Source organism: Hipposideros armiger, unplaced genomic scaffold, assembly GCF_001890085.2.
Source record: "Hipposideros armiger isolate ML-2016 unplaced genomic scaffold, ASM189008v1 scaffold_1181, whole genome shotgun sequence".
NCBI lineage: Eukaryota > Metazoa > Chordata > Mammalia > Chiroptera > Hipposideridae > Hipposideros > Hipposideros armiger.
In genome coordinates, this window is record NW_017732531.1 from 50926 (window position 1) to 61529 (window position 10604).

General features: G+C 44.5%; 1 long non-coding RNA gene across 1 annotated transcript; it reads right to left on the bottom strand.

The window, feature by feature from the left end:
* Nucleotides 1-825: 825 nt before the first annotated feature.
* LOC109376727 (uncharacterized) lies at nucleotides 826-3570 on the bottom strand. The gene is made up of 3 exons (XR_002122773.1): nucleotides 3527-3570; nucleotides 2209-2271; nucleotides 826-1488 (listed from the first exon to the last, which is right to left on the bottom strand). It is a non-coding gene; the product is annotated as an uncharacterized LOC109376727 (long non-coding RNA).
* Between the last annotated feature and the right edge of the window lie 7034 nt (nucleotides 3571-10604).

Here is a 10604-nt window from a genome sequence, read left to right on the forward strand (position 1 = left end):
GTTTCTACTTGACGACACTGCTAGAGATGCATCGCCCAGCTACACATCCCAACTCCCAGCACCAAACCTGACCCAGAACAGGAGCTTGTCAAACACCCGTCGAATTAGCCATTGAACGAATACTTGAACCAACAGCTTTCACTGGATTGGGAGTTCAAAGAGGGACTACTGAAGGCCAGGAGACAGCCTCAGTTTCTTCATCCATATCATGGGGCTGAGGATAACACACACCTCATAGAGATACTGAAGGTGAACTGAGATCATGCCTGGCGGGCTCTAGGTGTTGGGCTTGGATTAGTGGACTTGCTCAAAAGAAGTCAGACACCACGAGAAAAACGTCCTCGCTCAGAATCACTCCATGTGGAAGACGTTGGCAGCTGTGTACCAAGAGTTAAGAGAAGACATTCTTTTCAGTGGGTTTTCTCTTGCTTATTCTACAAACGTGCTTCATACAGTTCACATGGTTCACGCACAAGGGCCCAGCTCTGTGGCTTAGGGCACCCTTCACCTCCCACCCATCCCCTCACCTAGTGTTGTTCTGATACCTTGCTGCTATGAGCCATGGTGTGTGTGTGTGTGTGTGTGTGTGTGTGTGTGTGTGTGTGTGTGTGTGTGTGCATATGCGTGTCTGTGTGTGTCTGTAAAACACTTTCTTCCAGGTCTTATCTTATTGCTAAAAATAATGCACTTGTAAATTGCTTTATAAATTATTTATCACGAGGGCCTTCATCACTGAACAAGTACTCCAACGGGCCTATGAAAACGTGGGGCCAGAGGACGGGCGGCGGAAGAGGGCGAGAAGAAGACATCGGAATCACTTATAAATAATACATTCATTGGTCAAAGAAAGTTATCGCCTTTTATGAAGTGTCGGGAACCCGTCTTGCATACTAAGCGCGCGTCCCCTTGCTGACTCCCCGGTGATGGGCGCCAGCCTCCTCCCTGCCTCAGCTCTGAATTTGGTGATGAGCGCGCCATTTATTTGTTTCCGCCAAAGCCACCCTTGCCGCGCCTAGTCACCTGGAGAGAAACAGCGAACGGGGCTGACTGGGACCGCTGAGGAAACGCAGAGAGGTGTTGGCAACTCCTGGGAGCGAGGACCCAGTCCCTGCGCTGGGCTCCGTGTTTGGTATTCATCGCGCTGGGGGCTGCGCATAATGAAGGCATTTGGTATTCATGTGGATTCCTCCGGATGTCACATGCATTTCCAGAGACGCCGGGCTCTCATTTAGCACGGGTTAATGGACACCTCTATTAAAGTGTTACCGAAAGTTTGACATTCAAATAACCCAGTTTAAAAATCAGACAAACCTAGACATTAAATCTGAAGGGGAGAGAATGCAGGAGAAGTCAAGTATATAAATGCCAACTTTAGACGGGAACGTGTATGGGCCTTGGAGAGAGACGAATGGTTGATCCAAGTGCTTCTTGCTCTTTCTGTTCCTTTTGCCCCTTCAGCGCCTGAGCCTTGGCGGGTTTCCCAGCTGCCTGCAGAGGAGGGGACAGGAGAGGACAGAAGGAAGGGCACAATCATATTAAAGGAAAGGCACCACTCACCTCTTAACCCCCCACCCCATGTCCGTGGCCCTTCAGCTCTAATACTTTCAGCAACATCGAAGACATTTTATTATTCCCATAAAAAGTGAAACCGAAAGCTCAGAGAACTTATATGAGTCATGGGAGACCACATTTCACGAGTAAACAGTAGGAAAGGGTTAGAATAGTCACTATACTTACGTTTATTTCCTTTATTCATTAATTTAACAAACATTTATTATGCATTTACTTTGTGCCAAACTCACTTAGTGGCTGGCTGATGTTAGTAAACAAAACAGATTCTTCCTACAACTACTTTGGGAAAAGGTCTAGCAGTGCTTTATAAAAATAAACCCATACTTACTCCATGACCCAGCAATTTTACTCTTAGGTATTTATCTAAGATAAGTGAATATGATAAAATGTAATAGAATACTCATGGCCTCTTGATTCATAATAACCAAAGAACAAGATAAATGAATGTAATAGAATGTTCATAACCTCTTTACTCATAATAGGCAAACATAGAAAATAGCCCAGGTGTCTATCACCAGAAGCATAGATGAACACACTGTGGTATACCCATTCTATGGAACACTATTACTCAACAATGAAAAGAAAGAACTATTGATATATGCCACAACTTGGAAGAATCTCAAAAAAATACATTACCTTGAGTAAAAGAAGTCTTACAAAGAAGGAGACACATTCTATGTTTCCAATTTATATGAAATTCTAGAAAGAAAAAAAACAACTTAAAGTTCAAAATAGTAGTTGCCTCAAGGGTGAGTGTAGTTAGTGTTTACATGAGAAGGAGCATAAAGAAATGTTGGGGGTGACGTTAATGTTTTATATCTTGATGGGTGTTTGGGTTAGACAGGTGTGTGCTTTTTCAAAACTCACCAGTTGTACTCTTAATACTTGTACATTTCACTATCTGTGCATTTTACCTCAAGGAAAAAGTAGAATCGTAAATGAATATTGAACTCTGGTTAATAATCACGTGCGTGCTGAAGTGCTTAGGGGTGACGTGTGCTGATGTTATCAACTTAGTTTGAAATGTGTCAAAAAATAAGATGGAGGGATGGAGGAGGGAGGAAAGGATGGAGGGATGGGTAGAGGGATGATTACATGGATAAATAGGTGATAAAGATAATATAGCCAAATGCTAGTTGTATAATCTAAAAGACATGCACATGGAGGCTCACTCTACAATTTTTTCAACTTTTCTGTATGTTGAAAATTTTCCATTATAACATGTAGAGAAAAAAATGTTTTAAAATAAAAATGCTTTCCCTGTGTTCATGATACTGACATCTAGCAATGAAGACAAATAGTAAACAAGATAAACATGTTTGTAAATATATAATTGCATATCTTGGTGAATGCTTGAGGAACAAAGAGAGGGTATAATGTAAGAGATTTATCGGGGGAACTTGTTTCAATGGGTGGTCAAAGAAAACCTCTGCTGAAGAAGCGATGTTTAGAAAAGTGAGACATGAAGTTGAGAAAGAAGCAATGAAGAAAAGTGTGTGCATCCAGGTAAGGAGAAGGGGATGCCCCAGAGAGAAGACACTGTGAGTGAGACCCCCAAGACAGGAGTTTGGCATATGCAAAGAAATGGAAGAAGACCCGTGGATGGGGCGTGGCCAACAAGGAAAGAACCAGTGAGAAGCGAGGGGTGGCGAGGTAGGCAGGGCTCAGATCATTCAGTGGTTTATAGGCCCTGATCAAGTTTAATCATGTCTGGGTGAGTCAGAGCACACCTAAGGTATGGGCTCAAAGTTGAATGACAAAATGACGATAATCATCACTAAAGTTTATTATGTGCCTGCTGCTATATGCCCGGCACTGTGTCAAGCATCTAATAATTTACTTTATTTAAACTGTGCATCTAGCCAAGCTACCTACTATTTTAAATAAGTACATTAATATGCATTTTCCATTTTACACATGAGGAAAGTGACATTGGGGAGGTTAGGTAGCTTACCTGAAGTCACACAGCGAATCCAAGTTGAAGCTGGGATATGAGTCTGAGACAATAAAAAGCAGGTAGTCATGTTACTGAGAAATATTTAGGGCAACTGGAGTGCTTACCCTGCCAGGAGAGAAATCTCCCTGGACCCACCACTGTCTCCTTTGAATGTGTAAACCTATCATGAGGAAGAGATTTTATTTGTGCCTTATAGTCACAGCGTCCGAAAAAGCAAATTTGAGGCCAATGCGAGGAAACAAACAAATAAAAATTGTAATGAATAGATTTTTTTTTCCAGAGATGGAAAAACCCACATCCAGAGTTATGACTGGTGACAAACTTCCTTCCCTTGAAGTCACTGGAGCCTAGGTTGGATGGCTGCAGGAGATGGGTTGGACCTGATGACTTTTAAGTGCCTCCCCACCCTGAGATTGTGGGACAGCCAACTGATCAGGCTCTGTACGTGGCCGTGGCTTCCCCAGCAGGTTGGCAGCAGCTGTCTGACTACAGCTGTATTAATAACATCTTTATTGACACCACACGCACAAACAACATTTTCCATTTAAGCCACATTCATCGCCAGTCTCATGAGAATTGCCCGTAAGACTGGATTTCTGGCTCAACAAAAGAGGCTGAACTGGCAATGGGAATGCAGTTATTGTTCAGGAGGGGGACTCAGTGAGGCTCTGAGTGGGAAAGCCACCTGGCCTTTGCTGGTCTACGATGTTGTTCAATGGGGGCTTGAGACAGATAATCTGGAAGTGCCCGGTTCTTACAGACAGATCTCCATGGACTGAGGGATTTCTCAGGTTTGGAAATCCAGGGCATAAAGAACCTAATAGCCCAAGTAGCACAAGTGGAGAAAACAACATTCAAGTTAACGTTCAGCCATGAATTCCGCTGGGGTCGCCAGCAAGGGTTGGAAACGCCATTTCCATGTTGCAGGTATCTGCATGAGAACACATTCACCAACATCCTAACCCGTAAGTGGAGAAGAAACGACATGATCTGAGGACTTGCTCTGTGCCTGGCCCTGTGCGGGCACTCTATGGTGGCATCTCATTAAATCCTCACAGTGGCTCTGTGAGTTAGCCTCTACTATTAGTCCCAGGCTACAGACGAAGACAGAGATATGGAAAAACTTTTCTTAAACTCACACAATTGCAATATGGCAAAACTGCACGTATTGTTATTATTGTATTTCCAACAATAAGACTGTCCCTTTAAGAGTCAAGACCCCATGGTTTCTTGTAGATTTCCCTCTGGTAACTCTGAGGTCCTGCCCAAGGACCTCTCAGCATCTGGTTGAATATGAATGTGGAGGTGGGGTGCTCGCTCACCGGTGACCCTTTCCCTGGAAACCTCCATTACTAAAACATAGCCAAAGAGCCCTGGAAACAGGGCCAGCCCGTTATCTATTAATTCTTAATAAACTGGCGGATTATAATGATACTTGGATGATAAAAAAGGATGGGTAGACAAGATCCTGTCTGTATCTAAGATCCAATCTGAACAAACGCCAAGAAGCTGAAGTGATACACCAGACTCCCTAGGAGACGTGTGGTAGTTCATTTAGACTAAGCTCAGACGGGTCTGAGTGGAGGACTCCCTGACCATGTCTGATGGGCTCCCTGCTCTCACCGTCTGACCTAAAGCAACAGCCTTAAACAGGTGCTATTACCAAACTCTCCCGTAAGCACGTGCCTGAAACTTTCATGTCCGCCTCTATCTGTCTCTGCAGCTCACATTATTTCACACTTGGTCTGAGAATCCAGCCTCAAACCACTTTGTCATCTACCATAGGAGGATACTTAAGGTTATATTCTAAAAAGGACTACAGATGAGACAACCCAAAAGCTCGTTTGGGAAATCAGTTTCATCTTAAGTGCCATCTTTAATGGATTGGTACTGGCTTCTTGGAAGGCTGTGCTGAAGGCTCTGAAGCTATGTCCAAGCACAGTGGGAAACAGGCAGTAATTGATTAGTTATGTTTCCCGCAGACACAGGGAGTAGGAGTGAGAGCAGCAAGTGTGTCTAACATTTGCCACATCTGAGAGAAGTTCTCTCTCATTCTAATGTGGACAAGAATTTCCCATCCATGCAATTAGATCAACTGCCTGTGGCAAAGCTGTGAAGTCTCTGCCTCATGAAGGAAGCAGACTATGGGTGGGACTTAGAGGAATAACCTTGAGATGCAGCCTCAAGAAGAGACACATGGCTCCTGGCGATGCCATGATCGGTCTCACCACCATTCTCTTTTCCCGGCTCAGTCCTGTGACATGGACACTTGAGTCCATTTTGAACTCCTGGCTCCTAGAGTTGGCTCGTGTCCTAAAGTCCTTCTGAGCACATGCCTATATAATTCTCTAACAACATTTCATTCCCTCATCAGAGTCTGACTTCCCTAAGAAACTCAAAAATGATCTCCAGTGACTTTTTGTTCTCCAATCTTGGCCCAGCGGGTAATATCCCTTCACATTGATCTATTTCAGTCTCTTAACTCTGCAAAGACATCGGAGATGTAGAAAAGGCAAGAGAATTTCAAGACCACCCAGAGCTACGGTTATAGGAGAGCTGTGATGCTGACCTCCCCATCTCTTAGTCCAGGCCTGCCCAATGTGATGGGTGAGATAGCTCTGGGACTAGCACTAGAGAGCAATGTCATTACTGCAAGGTAACAGCTGATACTCATGAATATCATACTGTACATAGTCTCACTCTCATAACTATAGCGGGAGCCCCCAAGGCAAAGTCCTGAGCTCTGTACCTTTGAGAGGCCCCTAGTATGCCTGGGGAACCGCTGGAAAAAACCATTGTGCTTTAAATTTCATGTAGTCTCAGAATGCACAAGCGGGTCACAGCCAGTATTTTGAGCCTGAGAATTAGGATAGATAAGCTATCAGGAGTAAAGACTGCCTCTGAATTCCTCAGCAACCTACCTTAAGGAATATAAATAACACTGAGGGAAGAACACTCAAAGTTCATGAACTATGTGTGTTTACTCATTGGATCCCTTTCTCCCCGGGTGATATGTGTAGACATTTAAATGTTTCTTCAAAATCACGTGTTTAACTGCCTAGGTGTTCCTTGTGCGGGCAGGAATCAGGTCTGTCTTTTTGACCACTGTAGTCCCCACCCCCACTCCCAATTGTCTAGAACAGAGCCAGACACATGGTTGGTGTCTACAAGCGTGGTGTGGATGAGGGAACACATGGGTAATTTGGGGGAAGATGTGCATGTTAGCTAGGCTGTCTGGGAGAGACCTGAGACGGGATATAATCTGGAATTCATTCAGAAAGAGATCCCGAGAAGCCTGTGGCATTTTACTGACACTGCACTGTGACAACATACCACTTTCAAAAACCAGAGTGTGATGGGAAAGAAAAAGGAAGCAGGATCCAGTCTGTCTGGGGTGTAATCCCACTTTTTTAAAAGATTTTATTGGGTAATTGGGGAAGGGGAACAGCCAAGTTGCTGTTCTTCAATCTTAGTTGTGGAGGGTGCAGCTAGTTCAGCTCCCAAAGTCCTTAGGCAGCTCGCGGCCGCTCAGCTCAAGATGCCTTGTTCAATCTTAGTTGCAGGCGGGCACAGCCCACAATCCCATGTGGGAGTTGAACACGCAACCTTGTTGTTAGGAGCACATGCTCTCACCAGCTGAGCCATCCTGCCACCTGTTGGCAGCTCAGCGGCAGCTCAGCTCAGGTGCAGCTCACTGGTCCTTGTGGGAATCGAACCGGTGACCCTGTTGCTCAGAGCTCGTGCTTTTAACCAACTGAGCCACTCGGCCAGCCCTGTAATCCCACTTTTAACACCGGCTCTGACAGGTTCCTTAAATTTCCAATCACTCAGCTTCTTCATTTGTAAAATGGAGATAATAACAGCACCTACCTCCTAGAGTTATGGAGATTAACTGAGTTAATGCATAAAGTGTTTGAATCAGTTCCTGAGTTCTCTAAGCAGGCGATGGGTGGATAGTTAACAAGATTTAATACTAAAGGAACGTAAAGGAGCGGATAATGTAGCTGGAGAAATCTGCCTCATGGCCCCTCAGTACCTAGTCTCCATTATTTGGGTAAGAATTCTAATTGTAATTTAGAGACCCACCTCTTCAGTCTTCAGGGTTTGGGATGGCCAGGGGGTGGAACGGATAACCCAAAGTATCTCTTTTCCAGGCTACAGTCAAGAGTGGGTCCTAAGTCTCTGATCAGGAAACTCCTCGAGGCTGCATAACTAGAACCACCTACAACTCCTTTCCACTGGAGGGAAAGCTGGAAGGGGCTGCTAGCAGCCACGTTACAAGAGAAGGAGAGATTATCTGGGAACGGAAACAAAACAGAACACACACTTATTCAAGTTGAGGGGCAGAAAGAAAAAAAATCTTGGTGACATCATTTTTGACCCCCTGTATCGAGCCACATCTGAAGGCTGATTACTCATGGAGTGTTCAAGTCTATGAGCCAATAAATTCCCTTTTTGCTTCAGCCAGTTTGGATTGGGGTTTTCTGTGACTTAGAACCGAAAAAGTCTTCAGCTTCAGATACCTATGAGTTTAAGAGGAATGTCTGAGAGTTTGGCTGTGCATACAACTCTTCAGAGCGACTGCCAAGCCTAACACCTTGGAGTAATTAATAGCTCATCAAGGCTTTGGGCACTTTATTCAACCTCTGAGACATTCTGTTTCTTGCTACGGGAAAATGGGAATGATGAAACCAAACTTAAAGGTTGCTTTAAGAATTAAATAATATAATATATTAGAAAATGCCTAATGCAGTGACCTCCATGTTTTGGGGTCCCAGTCAATGCCCAGCAGGATGCGCCAGAAACATAGGAGCTTGTCTGAAAACTACATTTGTAATTCAGATCGTATGATTTCCAGAAGAGTTTTAAGTGACAAGATAACAAAAGAGTGTGCTGAAATGAGGGTGGGAAATTTGATGAAGGGTGGAAGTTTTGAAAAAAAGCAAAGGAGACAGGATGCAAATTGTTTCCCTTCTGAAAAAAGTAGTAAAATAATAACAAAGCCTCCTGCATTCATCAAGAAGTTTTATATTCTAAAGCGGTATCTGTCAAATTTCTTTTTGACAGAAATAGAATAAAAAATAGGCAGTATACTGATTCAGGTCCCTGGGCCCCACTGCAGACTTGGTCAATTGGACTATAAGGGATAAACGTGCGAATCTATATTTGATAACCATATCCGATGTAAGTTTTTGGGGAAAAAATGTTGTAATACTCAAACTGTTTCATGCCGATGATGCAACTTTTCTTGCCCTACAATTCTGACTAGCTAGAGTTGGTGTCACCATTTTAGAAAGCAAATACATAAAAGAGGGCTTGACCAACTTGATTAGTGCCAGAAAACATTTGAGAGGCAAAATACTCTGTAATTCCAGGGCTGGCGACTCATAAGCTCCAACTGCTGACTGTGCCCCAGGTTCTCCAGAAAAGAGAGTGGGAAATGCATTGTGTCCAAAGATGTTCCTTGCTCTGATATCTAAGTTAGAAAAACTGGAAAATACCCGTGAACTAGATGCTGCGATGCCCTACCCACGCGGCTCTGCAGGAACCTGTGAGGTAGACCTCAGATATCTACCCTTGCCTGAGGTTATAGCCTGAGGTTACACCCAACGACTGATCCATATGGTGGCATAGAGGTCCTGTCTTCATGCCCCAACTGGGAACAAATGCTGAAAGACCATCCCACCTTTAAATCTTCCTGGTGTTGGCTGAGCTCTTCATCGCGAAGACATGACAGCTCAGTTTCTTCCCCTGGCTACCCTGCATTCCCTCTGCCTTTCACAGGTGTTGTCCCCCCTCCTCCATCCTCAAGAACACTTTAATCAATTTTCTGCCTGCTAATCGCCCCCTCAGAGCCTGCTTTCTATGGAACCCCATCTGGAATAATCCCCCATGTCCAGAAACCGGTGATCAGTTAAAAATATTATTGTCCTGCCATTGGATGGAATACTTTGCTGCTATCAAAAAGAAATGTTATTTATGATGACTGTGAAGACAATCAAAATGAAATATAAATGACAAAATGTAATTGATGAAAGTACAGTAGAAAACTCCATCCCTGCCATAATTACTATTATGTAAAATTTATCCACAAGGGAAGGGCTGGCAAGAATGTTTAAAAACTATAAGCTGTGATTTATTCTGAAGTGTTTAAAATCATTATTATAACATTTTTCCATAGCAGGCAGAAAGGTACACTGAATAATGAATCACATATTAATCCGATAACGAGAAGTCTAAAAACATCAATAACGTGCATCCTATTGTATCGAGAACACTTGTTGGGGAAAAGAGTTGGATCACATTCTAAGTGCTGTGCTGTATTCCTCGGTCCTATTGCTGTTATTCCCTCCCCTGATTGGAGAACCAGAGGAAAGAGCCGGCTTAGCCAGCACAGCAGGAAAAGTCAACCCCATGGTGGGTCTGCCAGGTGGGCCTGTCCCATGGTGGGTCCGCCAGGTGGGTCAGCCCCATGGTGGGTCTGCCAGGTGGGTCAGCCCCATGGTGGGTCTGCCAGGTGGGTCTGTCCCATGGTGGGTCTGCCAGGTGGGCCTGTCCCATGGTGGGTCTGCCAGGTGGGTCAGCCCCATGGTTGGTCTGCCAGGTGGGTCTATGGAAAGCTGCACCACTGACCTTGCTCACCTTTAGGTTCCAGCAACATGTACTTTTTCTAAATTTACTCACAACATGTCTCCAACGTATGCATCAGAGCATCAGTAATGACCCCCACTCTGAAAAGCAAAGAGAATCAAACTTACAGCCATTCTTGCTCTCAGCCCCTTGCCCAGGGACAATTCCGAGTCTGGTTCTACAGTCTCCAGGAGGGTGCCAGTGGGGTTCAGCCCAGTTGTGTGCAGAGCTGACTTGCTCATTAACTCATTCTGAATCAGCTTCTTTCCCTCTCTTATCTCACTTATCTCTACTCCTCTACTCACTTCCTAGCAGCTCCCACATAAACTGTTCCACTCAAATTCTTGTCTCAGGGCCAGCAGAGTGGCGCGATGGTTAAGAACTTGCTTGGGACGCCAGAGGGCACCGGTTCGGATCCCACATATGAGGACCAGTGATGCTGCCC